Raw genomic sequence first — 14,646 nt, 5'->3', positions numbered from 1 at the left:
ATTTTACAACTTTTAATAATATTTATAAATTACTGTATAGATAATCTGTTTGGTCGTTTCAGGTTACATAAATAGAAAAAATGTCTGTCCAAAGATTTAATAATCACCTTTCAGACATCATTTGAAGAATATAACTGCCTAAGTTAAAACCTATTTTGTTAACAGCCACATTATTCTTACCTTTTCTTATTTCAGATCCCAAGGCCAAAGGGACCTGCATCTGCCACTGCGCACAGGAGCCTTTTTGCAGCTGTGCGCAGGAGACCTGGCTTTGCTGCGGGCAGTGCTTCTACAACGTCAACTGCGTGCAGGACAACAACAACTGCATCAACAACTGCACGCAGTACTTCTGCCCGCAGCACGGCAGCAACTGTGGGCAGCTCTACACGGAAGACAACATCTGCCCGCAGCTCTGCTGCCACTGCCCCCAGCATGTCATCAGCTGGTGGGCAGACTTCTGCCCCCAGCACATTATCAGCTGGTGGGCAGACGGTCGAGGGTGGGGCAGCTCGAGGTCGTGGAAAAGTCTGTAAGTACATACCTTATGATAAGAAACGAATAGAGGTGTTGTGTATGGTCAGAGTGTCTGATATTAAAACTGTTTAATTCTTCAAAGGAATGTTTTTGCTGGTACATTTAATGTGTGGATCAATATTCTCAAAACAACAACAGTAAGAATGGAAATTAATGACAGCACTTTTCATTCCCTGGTTTATTCAAAATGTTGCATCATATTAAATTCAACTTAAAATCTTATCCAGCCCCTTGATATAATCCGTTATTATGTGGTCCCTGCCTGATAACCTTATAATTCTATGTGAATGAAACAAAACATGAACGCTGGAAATAAGATGGAGGAGCTTTGGCATCCACTTGCAGTAGTAATTGTTTTTTATTACAAATTTTTATCTCTCTATTACATGTGTTCAACTTTTTCTTAATTTTTGTTATTATATATTTTCAGCAACAAAACGTAAGCGTGTTGATGACGATGGGGGGCAGGCAAAGAAAAAACCGGCTTGGAAATGAGAATAAAAATGCCTGCCCCTCCCCCACCCCTCGACCGGACTCCCTCTTCTGCATCTCAGCCAAACAACATCTCTCTCTGATCCAAAGTATTTAACGACTATGATCCAAATCGCTCCACATCGCTCCGCACCTCTTCTTCACCTTGTACAAAATCCCTGCTCAGCATCGCTACATACATGGCTGCAGTTTACCTATAAAACGAAGGCTGCAGTGCTCTACAATGGCTAGAGCTGTGTTTGTGTCATGCCGGTCTCCTTGGGCCACCGTCAACAACGTCCTGATTGTGAATGTTGTCTGAAAGAAACACCTGAAAGGACATTCCCACGAACAAGAACTGACAATTTGTTTTAAGTTGTTTGTGTTAATTTTTTATTGGTTAAATACAGGTTTGCCTTTTGAATGATGCCATTTTTTCAACAGTGTTCTTTTTAAAAAAAGAGAATGTTCATAGCCTCTTTCATGTTTTAAAGGTATGATGTTCATATTACAAGACTTATTTCACACCTGTTAAAATCAGATAAATTTCTGAAAAGTCCTCAAACTAGTTGGTGTAGTTATCCAAGCTTTTAGACTTGACTGCATATATCTACAAATGCATTATTTTACTTTGTTTAATTGCCTAAAGCAGATCTTGATTGAAGCTCCAAAGTAGTAGCTGTATATGATTTTGAACAGTTTCATACATGACCTTGACTTCACTCATTTTTTTATGTTGTCTGAGCATTGGACAAACTAAGATCTATTTGAATCTTTTATTGATATTTATCAATTTGTACATCGATGTCTGTTTCAATTCTGACCTTAGCCCCTGTCCTGTAATCCATCTTGATATTGAAAACAGGGGCCCCTGTACTCCACTTATTCCTCCTCCTAGCCTACGCCTGGCAATTTTCAATCCCACCATTATCCCGTCCAACAAATGCCTTTCCCCAAATCCTTTCCTGAACCCTGACCTGTCCACTGTTAAACCAACCTTCTACTCTACACTTTCTTAAGGGCCGGCCCAAATCATACCATCTTCTCTAACAGACATAGATGTACAAATAGATTGAATGTGTATATGAAATTATTTAAGCATTCAAAACGTCTTGTTATTAATTTTACTACAAAAAGTAAGCCAAATAACAAATTAAAGAAACTACAAATTAAGGCAGCATGGTCAGAACTGTTCTTTTTAGTTCATGATAACCTGAACTGTATGCTTCTATTGACTGGCATAGTTTCAGTATTTTTATTATGTACTTAAAATAAACTTGACAATTAAAGCAGAGGGTAACCTCTACTGAAACATTCGGAGCAGAACATTCATAACATAAACTGAAATACCACAGAATTATTAAAAAAGGATAAATGTATGAAACCTGTTTTTGTTTACAAAGGTATATAGTAGAAAGGCAAGCCTATTAACCATTTACGAGAGCATTATACACAATATAAGATGTTCGTTGGGAATGAACGTTTCTATATGATTCTGTATTATCACTGATTGCATTCAGTGAACTTGTTTTGGGGGAATGTTGCAATCGTTCTTTTGATTTGTTATTTTCTGCTTTTGTGCAGTTTTATTTATTTTTTCGGTATGCTGACGACTTGCAGTTAGTGGTGTTAAAGGTGATGATGATGAGAGATGATGATGATGATGATGGAGGATGTATATAGTGATTTTTAATATTTTGTTACGTTCTAGTAACTTTTATTAAAAAAATAAAACCAAATAAAAAATATTTTTGTGCAACCTATATGTTTATTTGTTTCATTTATTTTGAAGCATTTATTTGTTTTATATTGTACAAAAAGGTGTAATTAATTGGTAAAACAAACAAAAAACATATTCAAAATAACTTCAAAAGCAGTTTTATATATATATTATTTTATTCTAACTTTTTTTGTTTTTGCATTGAATTATAATTATGGTCATTATTTTAGACCTGTTTGTGTTTTACCAAATACTTAAACCTTTTTGTGTTTTACTTACATAAAAAATACAAAAAAAAAATTAAAACTTAAAAAATCAAAATAAAAATCTTGTTTGAATTATGTACATATTTGAATTCAGCAGGACTGTTTCAAAGAAACAAGTCTAGCTATTCTCATAGCCTTGGTGTCGTCATTATTGTGTCAAAGCATATTAAATGTTCAAGCTATTAAAATGAAACTTGGTACACACGTGACAAGCTATAATACACACATGAATATATAATTCTGGTTATTGGTGGTGAATTATGCCTTTTTTTACACTGAACAAAAGGCGAGTGTTGGCGTTCACTTTGGTGCGCTCTCTTTTTTTGTTGGTGATTATCAACGTATTTTGTTTTTGAATGATTCGCAACATTTCCCTCAGTTATTGTTATTTTCTGTAATAGTGTTCGTCATGTTTGTGCTGATGCTTCTGTAAGTGTATAAATATAGTTTGTAAACTATTTAAAACCATGTAAATGCTGTAGGGTATTTACATTATTGAGTGTTTATGTTCTACTGTTGCTATTACTGTTGTGACTGTATGCATTATTTTGTGTACTGCATTACAATGCTGATTTAGAATTTTGAACACTTATTACTGTTACCGTAACTGTTGATTATAAACAATTTATTTAGTTGTTGCTGTTATTGCAACTGTTGATGATAAACCATTTATTTAGTTGTTGTTTGCAACTGTTGATAATAAACCATTTATTTAGTTGTTGCTATTACTGCAACTGTTGATAATAAACTTAAACCTGTGTTTGTCCTATTTGGTATAGAGTGCTCATTATTAATGTTGACCCAAATAAAAATGCTTTCTCATTCTCGAGTTAAATAATCTAGTATTAGATCTCTTTTGTAGTGAAATGTTTTAGGTTGGAACAAATGTTACTTACCATTGCTTGTTATATTATACTTATGCGATATGCTTCAATCCTTGTGATATATTTTCCCTGACAATGTTCATATGTACAGCATTTGACTTCAGGAAGCAGCTGATTGAATATGATTGACTTATGTGGTATGACAATTGAGTGAATATATGAAATTCTTGATGATAAAAGTGTTGAATATGATTGACTTATTTGGTAGACAATTGAGTGAATATATGAAATTCTTGATGATAGAAGTGTTGAATATGATTGACTTATGTGGTATGACAATTGAGTGAATATACGAATTTCTTGATGATAAAAGTGTTGAATAATATTGACTTATGTGGTATGATAATGAGTGAATAAACGAAATTCTTGGTGATTAAAGTGTTGAATATGATTGACTTATGTGGTATGACAATTGAGTGAATATATGAAATTCTTGATGATAAAAAGTGTATTTGTGCTAATGTATAGCAAGGTAACTCTTGCTAAAATAATAGTGTAAGAGTTATTTCCCTTTTTGAAGAAAAGAACATTCAAGCATTGTATTTTTCCCTGTGGTGAAAATGATGTTTGTGTTTTTGTCTTATTGCTTTTGATATACTTAATGAATTATGATGTTTGTGTTTTTGTCTTATTGCTTTTGATATACTTAATGAATTATGATGTTTGTGTTTTTGTCTTATTGCTTTTGATATACTTAATGAATTATGATGTTTGTGTTTTTGTCTTATTGCTTTTGATATACTTAATGAATTATGATGTTTGTGTTTTTGTCTTAATTTATTGCTTTTGATATACTTAATGAATTATGATGTTTGTGTTTTTGTCTTATTGCTTTTGATATACTTAATGAATTATGATTTTTGTGTTTTTGTCTTATTGCTTTTGATATACTTAATGAATTATGATGTTTGTGTTTTTGCCTTATGGTCGCCTATACACATACTTAATAATGATGTATGTATTTTGGGCTTATCACAGCCACTGATAATGTTGTACCATGTTGTATGTTAAACTAGAAGCAATAAATATCTTTGTTGTTTTTACCCCATAATAAATATTTGCTTGTCCTTATTTAAAAATCTGACGTCGAAATAAACTCCCTATTTAAGAATCCCATGCAGCCATTCAGTCAGTGCACAACAATAATTATAGCATATTCTGTTTCATTAAAACCTGCTAAGGTTTTGACTTTCAGTTGCTTCAATTCATCATGCTAATAGTTGTATTTCCCAAGATTTAAAATTTGGAAAAAAGAGTCCATACATGATACACATACTGTTGTTGATTAAAGACTATGGAAAAACTAGAAGTGGATTGCTCTGAATTGATTGTGTTTTTTACTTCGACTGAGCATGAACAATAAGGCCATTATTCTAGGGTAATAAACAATAGCAATGACAATGGGCCAATGTGACTCCGGGTTCAAGAAAAAATGTATGTTCTGTAGAAAATGTTAGAAAATTTCATCGAATAATGATGGTATACTATTAAATGTGGTGTGTGTGTGTGCTCTTAACTCTGGAAAGGAACTTGTTTAAAATCTTTTAAGTTGTATAAAGAAATTAATTTGAACTTGGATAATTATCAACATAAGTCAACAATGTAGATTTCTATAAAATATATAAAACATATCCTTCATTGAACCTATACAATGAATTATATAACATTTTGTGTTTTTGAAGGAAGGGGAAATTCATTAGTTTCAGGAACCTTACATTTAAGGCACATAGCACTTCCTACAAGTTGAGTGCTGTAAAAGAGGTACTGATCAATCAGTTGACTGGTATTGTAAAGCTCAATGAAACTGTTGGAAATGAAGTAGAAAAACTTGATAAAATACTTTTTATTAAAATCTGATCAATCAATAATGAAACCAAAAAGTAAACGATTGAAGATGGAAGGATAACCAGAAACCGCTGCAAAGTTGCATTTCTTCATAACAAATTAAAGCCATTTCTGTTTTAAAGGTTTGTACACCACAAAGACGAGGGTTTCTGAAATGTAAACAAAGTCGAGAGTTTAATGTGGAAGAAAATGCAACAGCAATCCGTTTCACCATTTCTACTACTGCAATAGCATCAGCACTACCATTTCTACTACCACAACAGCATCAGCACTACCTTTTCTACTACTGCAGCAGTGTCAGCACTACCATTTCTACTACTGTAGCAGTGTCAGCACTACCATTTCTACTTCTGCAGCAGTGTCAGCACTACCATTTCTACTACTGTAGCAGTGTCAGCACTACCATTTCTACTACTGTAGCAGTGTCAGCACTACCATTTCTACTACTGTAGCAGTGTCAGCACTACCATTTCTACTACTGTAGCAGTGTCAGCACTACCATTTCTACTTCTGCAACAGCGTGACAGTACTGGATACCTCGCCTTTAACTACAACCACATTGATGGGTACTACTACGTCTACTACTGTGGCACTGATCATCACTTCTATTAAAGAGACATTGATCAGCACTACTTTTTTTAACATTGACGACAATGATTTGAATAACTTCCACCCCCCAAGACGCTAATCAGCACTACCACTTTTACTACTACAACAATGATTGGCACTACTACTGTGGCATTGACTGCCACTTCTACTCCTATGGTAGTGATCAGCAAATGCCCAGTTACTACTAAAACAATGACTGGCACTACTACTGTGGCATTGACTGCCACTTCTACTCCTATGATAGTGATCAGCACTTACTACTACAACAATGATTGGCATTAGATTTACTACCGCGGCATTGATCACCACTTTTTCTCCTGCGATGGGAATCAGCATTGCCACTATCTACTACAACCATGATAGGCACTACTACTTTTACTACTACTACTGCGACATTGATCACCACTTTTTCTCCTGTGATAGGGATCAGCATTGTCATTATCTACTACAACAATGATAGGTACTACTACTTCTACTACTGCTACTACTGTGGCATTGATCATCACTTTTTCTCCTGTGATAGGGATCAGCATTGTCACTATCTACTACAACAATGATAGGTACTACCACTTCTGCTACTACTACTACTACTACTACTACTACTACTACTACTACTACTACTACTACTACTACTACTACTACTACTACTACTACTACTACTACTACTACTACTACTACTACTACTACTACTACTACTACCACTACCACTACCACTACCACCACCACCACCACCACCACCACTACTACTACTACTACTACTACTACTACTACGGCGGCATTGATCATCATTTCTTCTCCTGCGATAGAGATCAGCATTGCCACTATTTACTACAACAATGATAGGTACTACCACTTCTACTACTACTACTACTACTACTACTACTACTACTGCGGCATTGATCACCACTTCTTCTCTTGCGATAGGGATCAGCATTGCCACTATCTACTACAACAATGATAGGTACTACTACTTCTACTACTTCTACTACTGCGCCATTGATCATCACTTCTTCTCCTGCGATAGTGATCAGCATTGCCACTATCTACTACAACAATGATAGGCACTACTACTTCTACTACTTCTACTACAACTGCGGCATTGATCATCACTTCTTCTGTGAAAGGGTCAGCATTCCCACTATCTTCTACAACAATGATAGGTACTACCACTTCTACTACTACAACTACTACCACTACTGCGGCATTGATCATCACTTCTTCTCCTGCAATAGGGATCAGCATTGCCACTATCTACTACAACAATGATAGGTACTACCACTTCTACTACTACAACTACTACTACTACTGCGGCATTGATCATCACTTCTTCTCCTGCAATAGGGATCAGCATTGCCACTATCTACTACAACAATGATAGGCACTACTACTTCTACTACTTCTACTACTACTGCGGCATTGATCATCACTTCTTCTCCTGCAATAGGGATCAGCATTGCCACTATCTACTACAACAATGTTAGGCACTACTACTTCTACTACTACTACTACTGCGCCATTGATCATCACTTCTTCTCCTGCCATAGTGATCAGCATTGCCACTATCTACTACAACAATGATAGGCACTACTACTTCTACTACTTCTACTACAACTGCGGCATTGATCATCACTTCTTCTCCTGCAATAGGGATCAGCATTGCCACTATCTACTACAACAATGATAGGTACTACCACTTCTACTACTACAACTACTACCACTACTGCGGCATTGATCATCACTTCTTCTCCTGCAATAGGGATCAGCATTGCCACTATCTACTACAACAATGATAGGTACTACCACTTCTACTACTACAACTACTACTACTACTGCGGCATTGATCATCACTTCTTCTCCTGCAATAGGGATCAGCATTGCCACTATCTACTACAACAATGATTGGTACTACTACTTCTACTACTAATACTACTGCGGCATTGATCATCACTTCTTCTCCTGTGATAGTGATCAGCATTGCCACTATCTACTACAGCAATGATAGTCACTACTACTTCTACTTTTACTTCTACTACGGCATTGATCACCACTTCTTCTCCTAAGACAGTAACATTTGATAGGCATTACCATTACTACTGTACCATTTCTTCTGAGAGAAATCAGCACTACCATTTACTACTACAGATTGGTTGGCATTTCCCACTTCTACTACTGCGAAACAATGATTGTAATTCTTCTGAGGGAGATCAGCACTACCACTTACTACTACAACATTGATTGGCATTACCACTTCTACTACTGGGACACTGATTACCATTTCTTCTGAGAGATCAGCACTACCACTAACTACTACAATATTGATTGGCCTTACCACTCCTACTACTGGGACACTGATTACCATTTCTTCTGAGAGAGATCAGCACTACCACTGACTACTATAGCATTGATTGGCATTACCACTTCTACTACTGCGACACTGATTACCATTTCTTCTGAGAGAGATCAGCACTACCACTAACTACAACAACATTGAATGGCATTACCACAAACTACAACAACATTGATTGGCAATACCACATCTACTACTGTGGCACTGATTGCCATTTTTTCTGAGAGAGATCAGCACTACCACTAACTACAACAACATTGATTGGCATTACCACTTCTACTACTGTGGCACTAATTGCCATTTCTTCTGAGAGTGATCAGCATTACCACTAACTACAACAACATTGATTGGCATTACCACTTCTACTACTGTGGCACTGATTGCCATTTCTTCTGAGAGAGATCAGCACTACACTAACTACAACAACATTGATTGGCATTACCACTTCTACTACTGCAACACTGATTACCATTTCTTTCTTCTGAGAGAGATCAGCACTACCACTAACTACAACAACATTGATTGGCATTACCACTTCTACTACTGTGGCACTGATTGCCATTTCTTCTTAGAGATCAGTACTACCACTAACTACAACAACATTGATTGGCATTACCACTTCTACTACTGTGGCACTGATTGCCATTTCTTCTGAGAGATCAGCATTACCACTAACTACAACAACATTGATTGGCATTACCACTTCTACTACTGTGGCACTGATTGCCATTTCTTCTGAGAGATCAGCACTACACTAACTACAACAACATTGATTGGCATTACCACTTCTGCTACTGTGGCACTGATTGCCATTTCTTCTGAGAGATCAGCACAACACTAACTACAACAACATTGAATGGCATTACCACTTCTACTACTGTGGCACTGATTGCCATTTCTTCTGAGAGAGATCAGCACTACACTAACTACAACAACATTGATTGGCATTACCACTTCTACTACTGCAACACTGATTACCATTTCTTTCTTCTGAGAGAGATCAGCACTACACTAACTACAACAACATTGATTGGCATTACCACTTCTACTACTGTGGCACTGATTGCCATTTCTTCTGAGAGATCAGCACAACACTAACTACAACAACATTGATTGGCATTACCACTTCTACTACTGTGGCACTGATTGCCATTTCTTCTGAGAGAGATCAGCACTACCACTAACTACAACAACATTGATTGGCATTACCACTTCTACTACTGCAACACTGATTACCATTTCTTTCTTCTGAGAGAGATCAGCACTACACTAACTACAACAACATTGATTGGCATTACCACTTCTACTACTGTGGCACTGATTGCCATTTTTTCTGAGAGATCAGCACTACCACTAACTACAACAACATTGATTGGCATTACCACTTCTACTACTGTGGCACTGATTGCCATTTCTTCTGAGAGATCAACACTACCACTAACTTCAACAACATTGATTGGCATTACCACTTCTACTACTGTGGCACTGATTGCCATTTCTTCTGAGAGATCAGCATTACCACTAACTACAACAACATTGAATGGCATTACCACTTCTACTACTGTGGCACTGATTGCCATTTCTTCTGAGAGATCAGCACAACACTAACTACAACAACATTGATTGGCATTACCACTTCTACTACTGTGGCACTGATTGCCATTTCTTCTGAGAGATCAGCATTACCACTAACTACAACAACATTGAATGGCATTACCACAAACTACAACAACATTGATTGGCATTACCACTTCTACTACTGTGGCACTGATTGCCATTTCTTCTGAGAGATCAGCATTACCACTAACTACAACAACATTGATTGGCATTACCACTTCTACTACTGTGGCACTGATTGCCATTTCTTCTGAGAGATCAGCATTACCACTAACTACAACAACATTGATTGGCATTACCACTTCTACTACTGTGGCACTGATTGCCATTTCTTCTGAGAGATCAGCATTACCACTAACTACAACAACATTGATTGGCATTACCACTTCTACTACTGTGGCACTGATTGCCATTTCTTCTGAGAGATCAGCACTACCACTAACTTCAACAACATTGATTGGCATTACCACTTCTACTACTGTGGCACTGATTGCCATTTCTTCTGAGAGATCAGCATTACCACTAACTACAACAACATTGATTGGCATTACCACTTCTACTACTGTGGCACTGATTGCCATTTCTTCTGAGAGATCAGCATTACCACTAACTACAACAACATTGATTGGCATTACCACATCTACAACTGTGGCACTGATTGCCATTTCTTCTGAGAGTGATCAGCACTACCACTAACTTCAACAACATTGATTGGCATTACCACTTCTACTACTGTGGCACTGATTGCCATTTCTTCTGAGAGATCAGCATTACCACTAACTACAACAACATTGATTGGCATTACCACTTCTACTACTGTGGCACTGATTGCCATTTCTTCTGAGAGATCAGCATTACCACTAACTACAACAACATTGATTGGCATTACCACATCTACAACTGTGGCACTGATTGCCATTTCTTCTCAGAGATCAGCACTACCACTAACTTCAACAACATTGATTGGCATTACCACTTCTACTACTGTGGCACTGATTGCCATTTCTTCTGAGAGATCAGCATTACCACTAACTACAACAACATTGATTGGCATTACCACTTCTACTACTGTGGCACTGATTGCCATTTCTCCTGAGAGATCAGCACTACACTAACTACAACAACATTGATTGGCATTACCACTTCTGCTACTGTGGCACTGATTGCCATTTCTTCTGAGAGATCAGCACAACACTAACTACAACAACATTGATTGGCATTACCACTTCTACTACTGTGGCACTGATTGCCATTTCTTCTGAGAGAGATCAGCACTACACTAACTACAACAACATTGATTGGCATTACCACTTCTACTACTGCAACACTGATTACCATTTCTTTCTTCTGAGAGAGATCAGCACTACAATAACTACAACAACATTGATTGGCATTACCACTTCTACTACTGTGGCACTGATTGCCATTTCTTCTGAGAGATCAGCACAACACTAACTACAAAAACATTGATTGGCATTACCACTTCTACTACTGTGGCACTGATTGCCATTTCTTCTGAGAGAGATCAGCACTACACTAACTACAACAACATTGATTGGCATTACCACTTCTACTACTGCAACACTGATTACCATTTCTTTCTTCTGAGAGAGATCAGCACTACACTAACTACAACAACATTGATTGGCATTACCACTTCTACTACTGTGGCACTGATTGCCATTTCTTCTGAGAGATCAGCACTACCACTAACTACAACAACATTGATTGGCATTACCACTTCTACTACTGTGGCACTAATTGCCATTTCTTCTGAGAGATCAGCACTACCACTAACTTCAACAACATTGATTGGCATTACCACTTCTACTACTGTGGCACTGATTGCCATTTCTTCTGAGAGATCAGCATTACCACTAACTACAAGAACATTGATTGGCATTACCACTTCTACTACTGTGGCACTGATTGCCATTTCTTCTGAGAGATCAGCACAACACTAACTACAACAACATTGATTGGCATTACCACTCCTACTACTGTGGCACTGATTGCCATTTCTTCTGAGAGAGATCAGCACTACACTAACTACAACAACATTGATTGGCATTACCACTTCTACTACTGCAACACTGATTACCATTTCTTTCTTCTGAGAGAGATCAGCACTACACTAACTACAACAACATTGATTGGCATTACCACTTCTACTACTGTGGCACTGATTGCCATTTCTTCTGAGAGATCAGCACAACACTAACTACAACAACATTGATTGGCATTACCACTTCTACTACTGTGGCACTGATTGCCATTTCTTCTGAGAGAGATCAGCACTACACTAACTACAACAACATTGATTGGCATTACCACTTCTACTACTGCAACACTGATTACCATTTCTTTCTTCTGAGAGAGATCAGCACTACACTAACTACAACAACATTGATTGGCATTACCACTTCTACTACTGTGGCACTGATTGCCATTTCTTCTGAGAGATCAGCACTACCACTAACTACAACAACATTGATTGGCATTACCACTTCTACTACTGTGGCACTAATTGCCATTTCTTCTGAGAGATCAGCACTACCACTAACTTCAACAACATTGATTGGCATTACCACTTCTACTACTGTGGCACTGATTGCCATTTCTTCTGAGAGATCAGCATTACCACTAACTACAAGAACATTGATTGGCATTACCACTTCTACTACTGTGGCACTGATTGCCATTTCTTCTGAGAGATCAGCACAACACTAACTACAACAACATTGATTGGCATTACCACTTCTACTACTGTGGCACTGATTGCCATTTCTTCTGAGAGATCAGCATTACCACTAACTACAACAACATTGAATGGCATTACCACAAACTACAACAACATTGATTGGCATTACCACTTCTACTACTGTGGCACTGATTGCCATTTCTTCTGAGAGATCAGCATTACCACTAACTACAACAACATTGATTGGCATTACCACTTCTACTACTGTGGCACTGATTGCCATTTCTTCTGAGAGATCAGCACTACCACTAACTACAACAACATTGATTGGCATTACCACTTCTACTACTGTGGCACTGATTGCCATTTCTTCTGAGAGATCAGCATTACCACTAACTACAACAACATTGATTGGCATTACCACTTCTACTACTGTGGCACTGATTGCCATTTCTTCTGAGACATCAGCACAACACTAACTACAACAACATTGATTGGCATTACCACTTCTACTACTGTGGCACTGATTGCCATTTCTTCTGAGAGTGATCAGCACTACCACTAACTACAACAACATTGATTGGCATTACCACTTCTACTACTGTGGCACTGATTGCCATTTCTTCTGAGAGTGATCAGCACTACCACTAACTACAACAACATTGATTGGCATTACCACTTCTACTACTGAGACACTTATTACCATTTCTTCTGAGAGAAATCAGCACTACCACTAACTACAACAACACTGATTGGCATTACCACTTCTACTACTGGGACACTGATTGCCATTTCTTCTGAGAGAGATCATCACTACCACTTACTACTACAGCATTGATTGGCATTACCACTTCTACTATTGCGACACTGATTACCATTTCTTCTGAGAGTGATCAGCACTACCACTAACTACAACAACATGATTTGCATTACCACTTCTACTACTGTGGCACTGATTGCCATTTCTTCTGAGAGATCAGCACTACCACTAACTACAACAACATTGATTGGCATTACCACTTCTACTTCTGATGTCGCAATCAGCAATTCTGCATATCTTCGATATTAAGACAATAACTATAAAGACTTGGCACTTGTTTTTTACTTATGATTTATAGAGAACCAACAATACTTAAGAATTAATTTGAAGGAAAATAAGGCTGCTATTATACTAGAATGGCAAATGTTGCCATGTCACAATGTGGTCAGTGGTTGTAAACTGCTTCCGTATGGAAAGTTCCTGAATGCAATTGACTGATAGTCCTTCACAATAGAAACGAGAATAAAATAACTATGTACACCTCTTTTAATGGAAAGTGACAAATAACGATATAATAGTTCCTGTTGAAAGATCCTTGTCTGTGACTAGGACGCCCTAGGAACGCCTTTTTAGTCTTTCATTTGCTTTTGTTGGCTAATAGAGTTCCGCAAAATATGGCAATTAAAGGTCTTATTCCAAAATAAGATTAACCACAATCATTTTAATTTATCGAAAATGATGAATAATATCAAAATCAATGATTTTTATGAAGGATTCCATGTTTTAAATAAAAAGGTGCAGAAAAACTGGTTTTTCTTCCTTGTGTATTGACAGCTTTTTGCATGCAAAAGATTCATGATAGGGCTGTCACTGACCTCAGCTATGTTAAATA

This window comes from Mya arenaria, chromosome 9 (genome assembly GCF_026914265.1).
Source record: "Mya arenaria isolate MELC-2E11 chromosome 9, ASM2691426v1".
NCBI lineage: Eukaryota > Metazoa > Mollusca > Bivalvia > Myida > Myidae > Mya > Mya arenaria.
Note: the sequence above shows the minus strand (reverse complement) of the source record.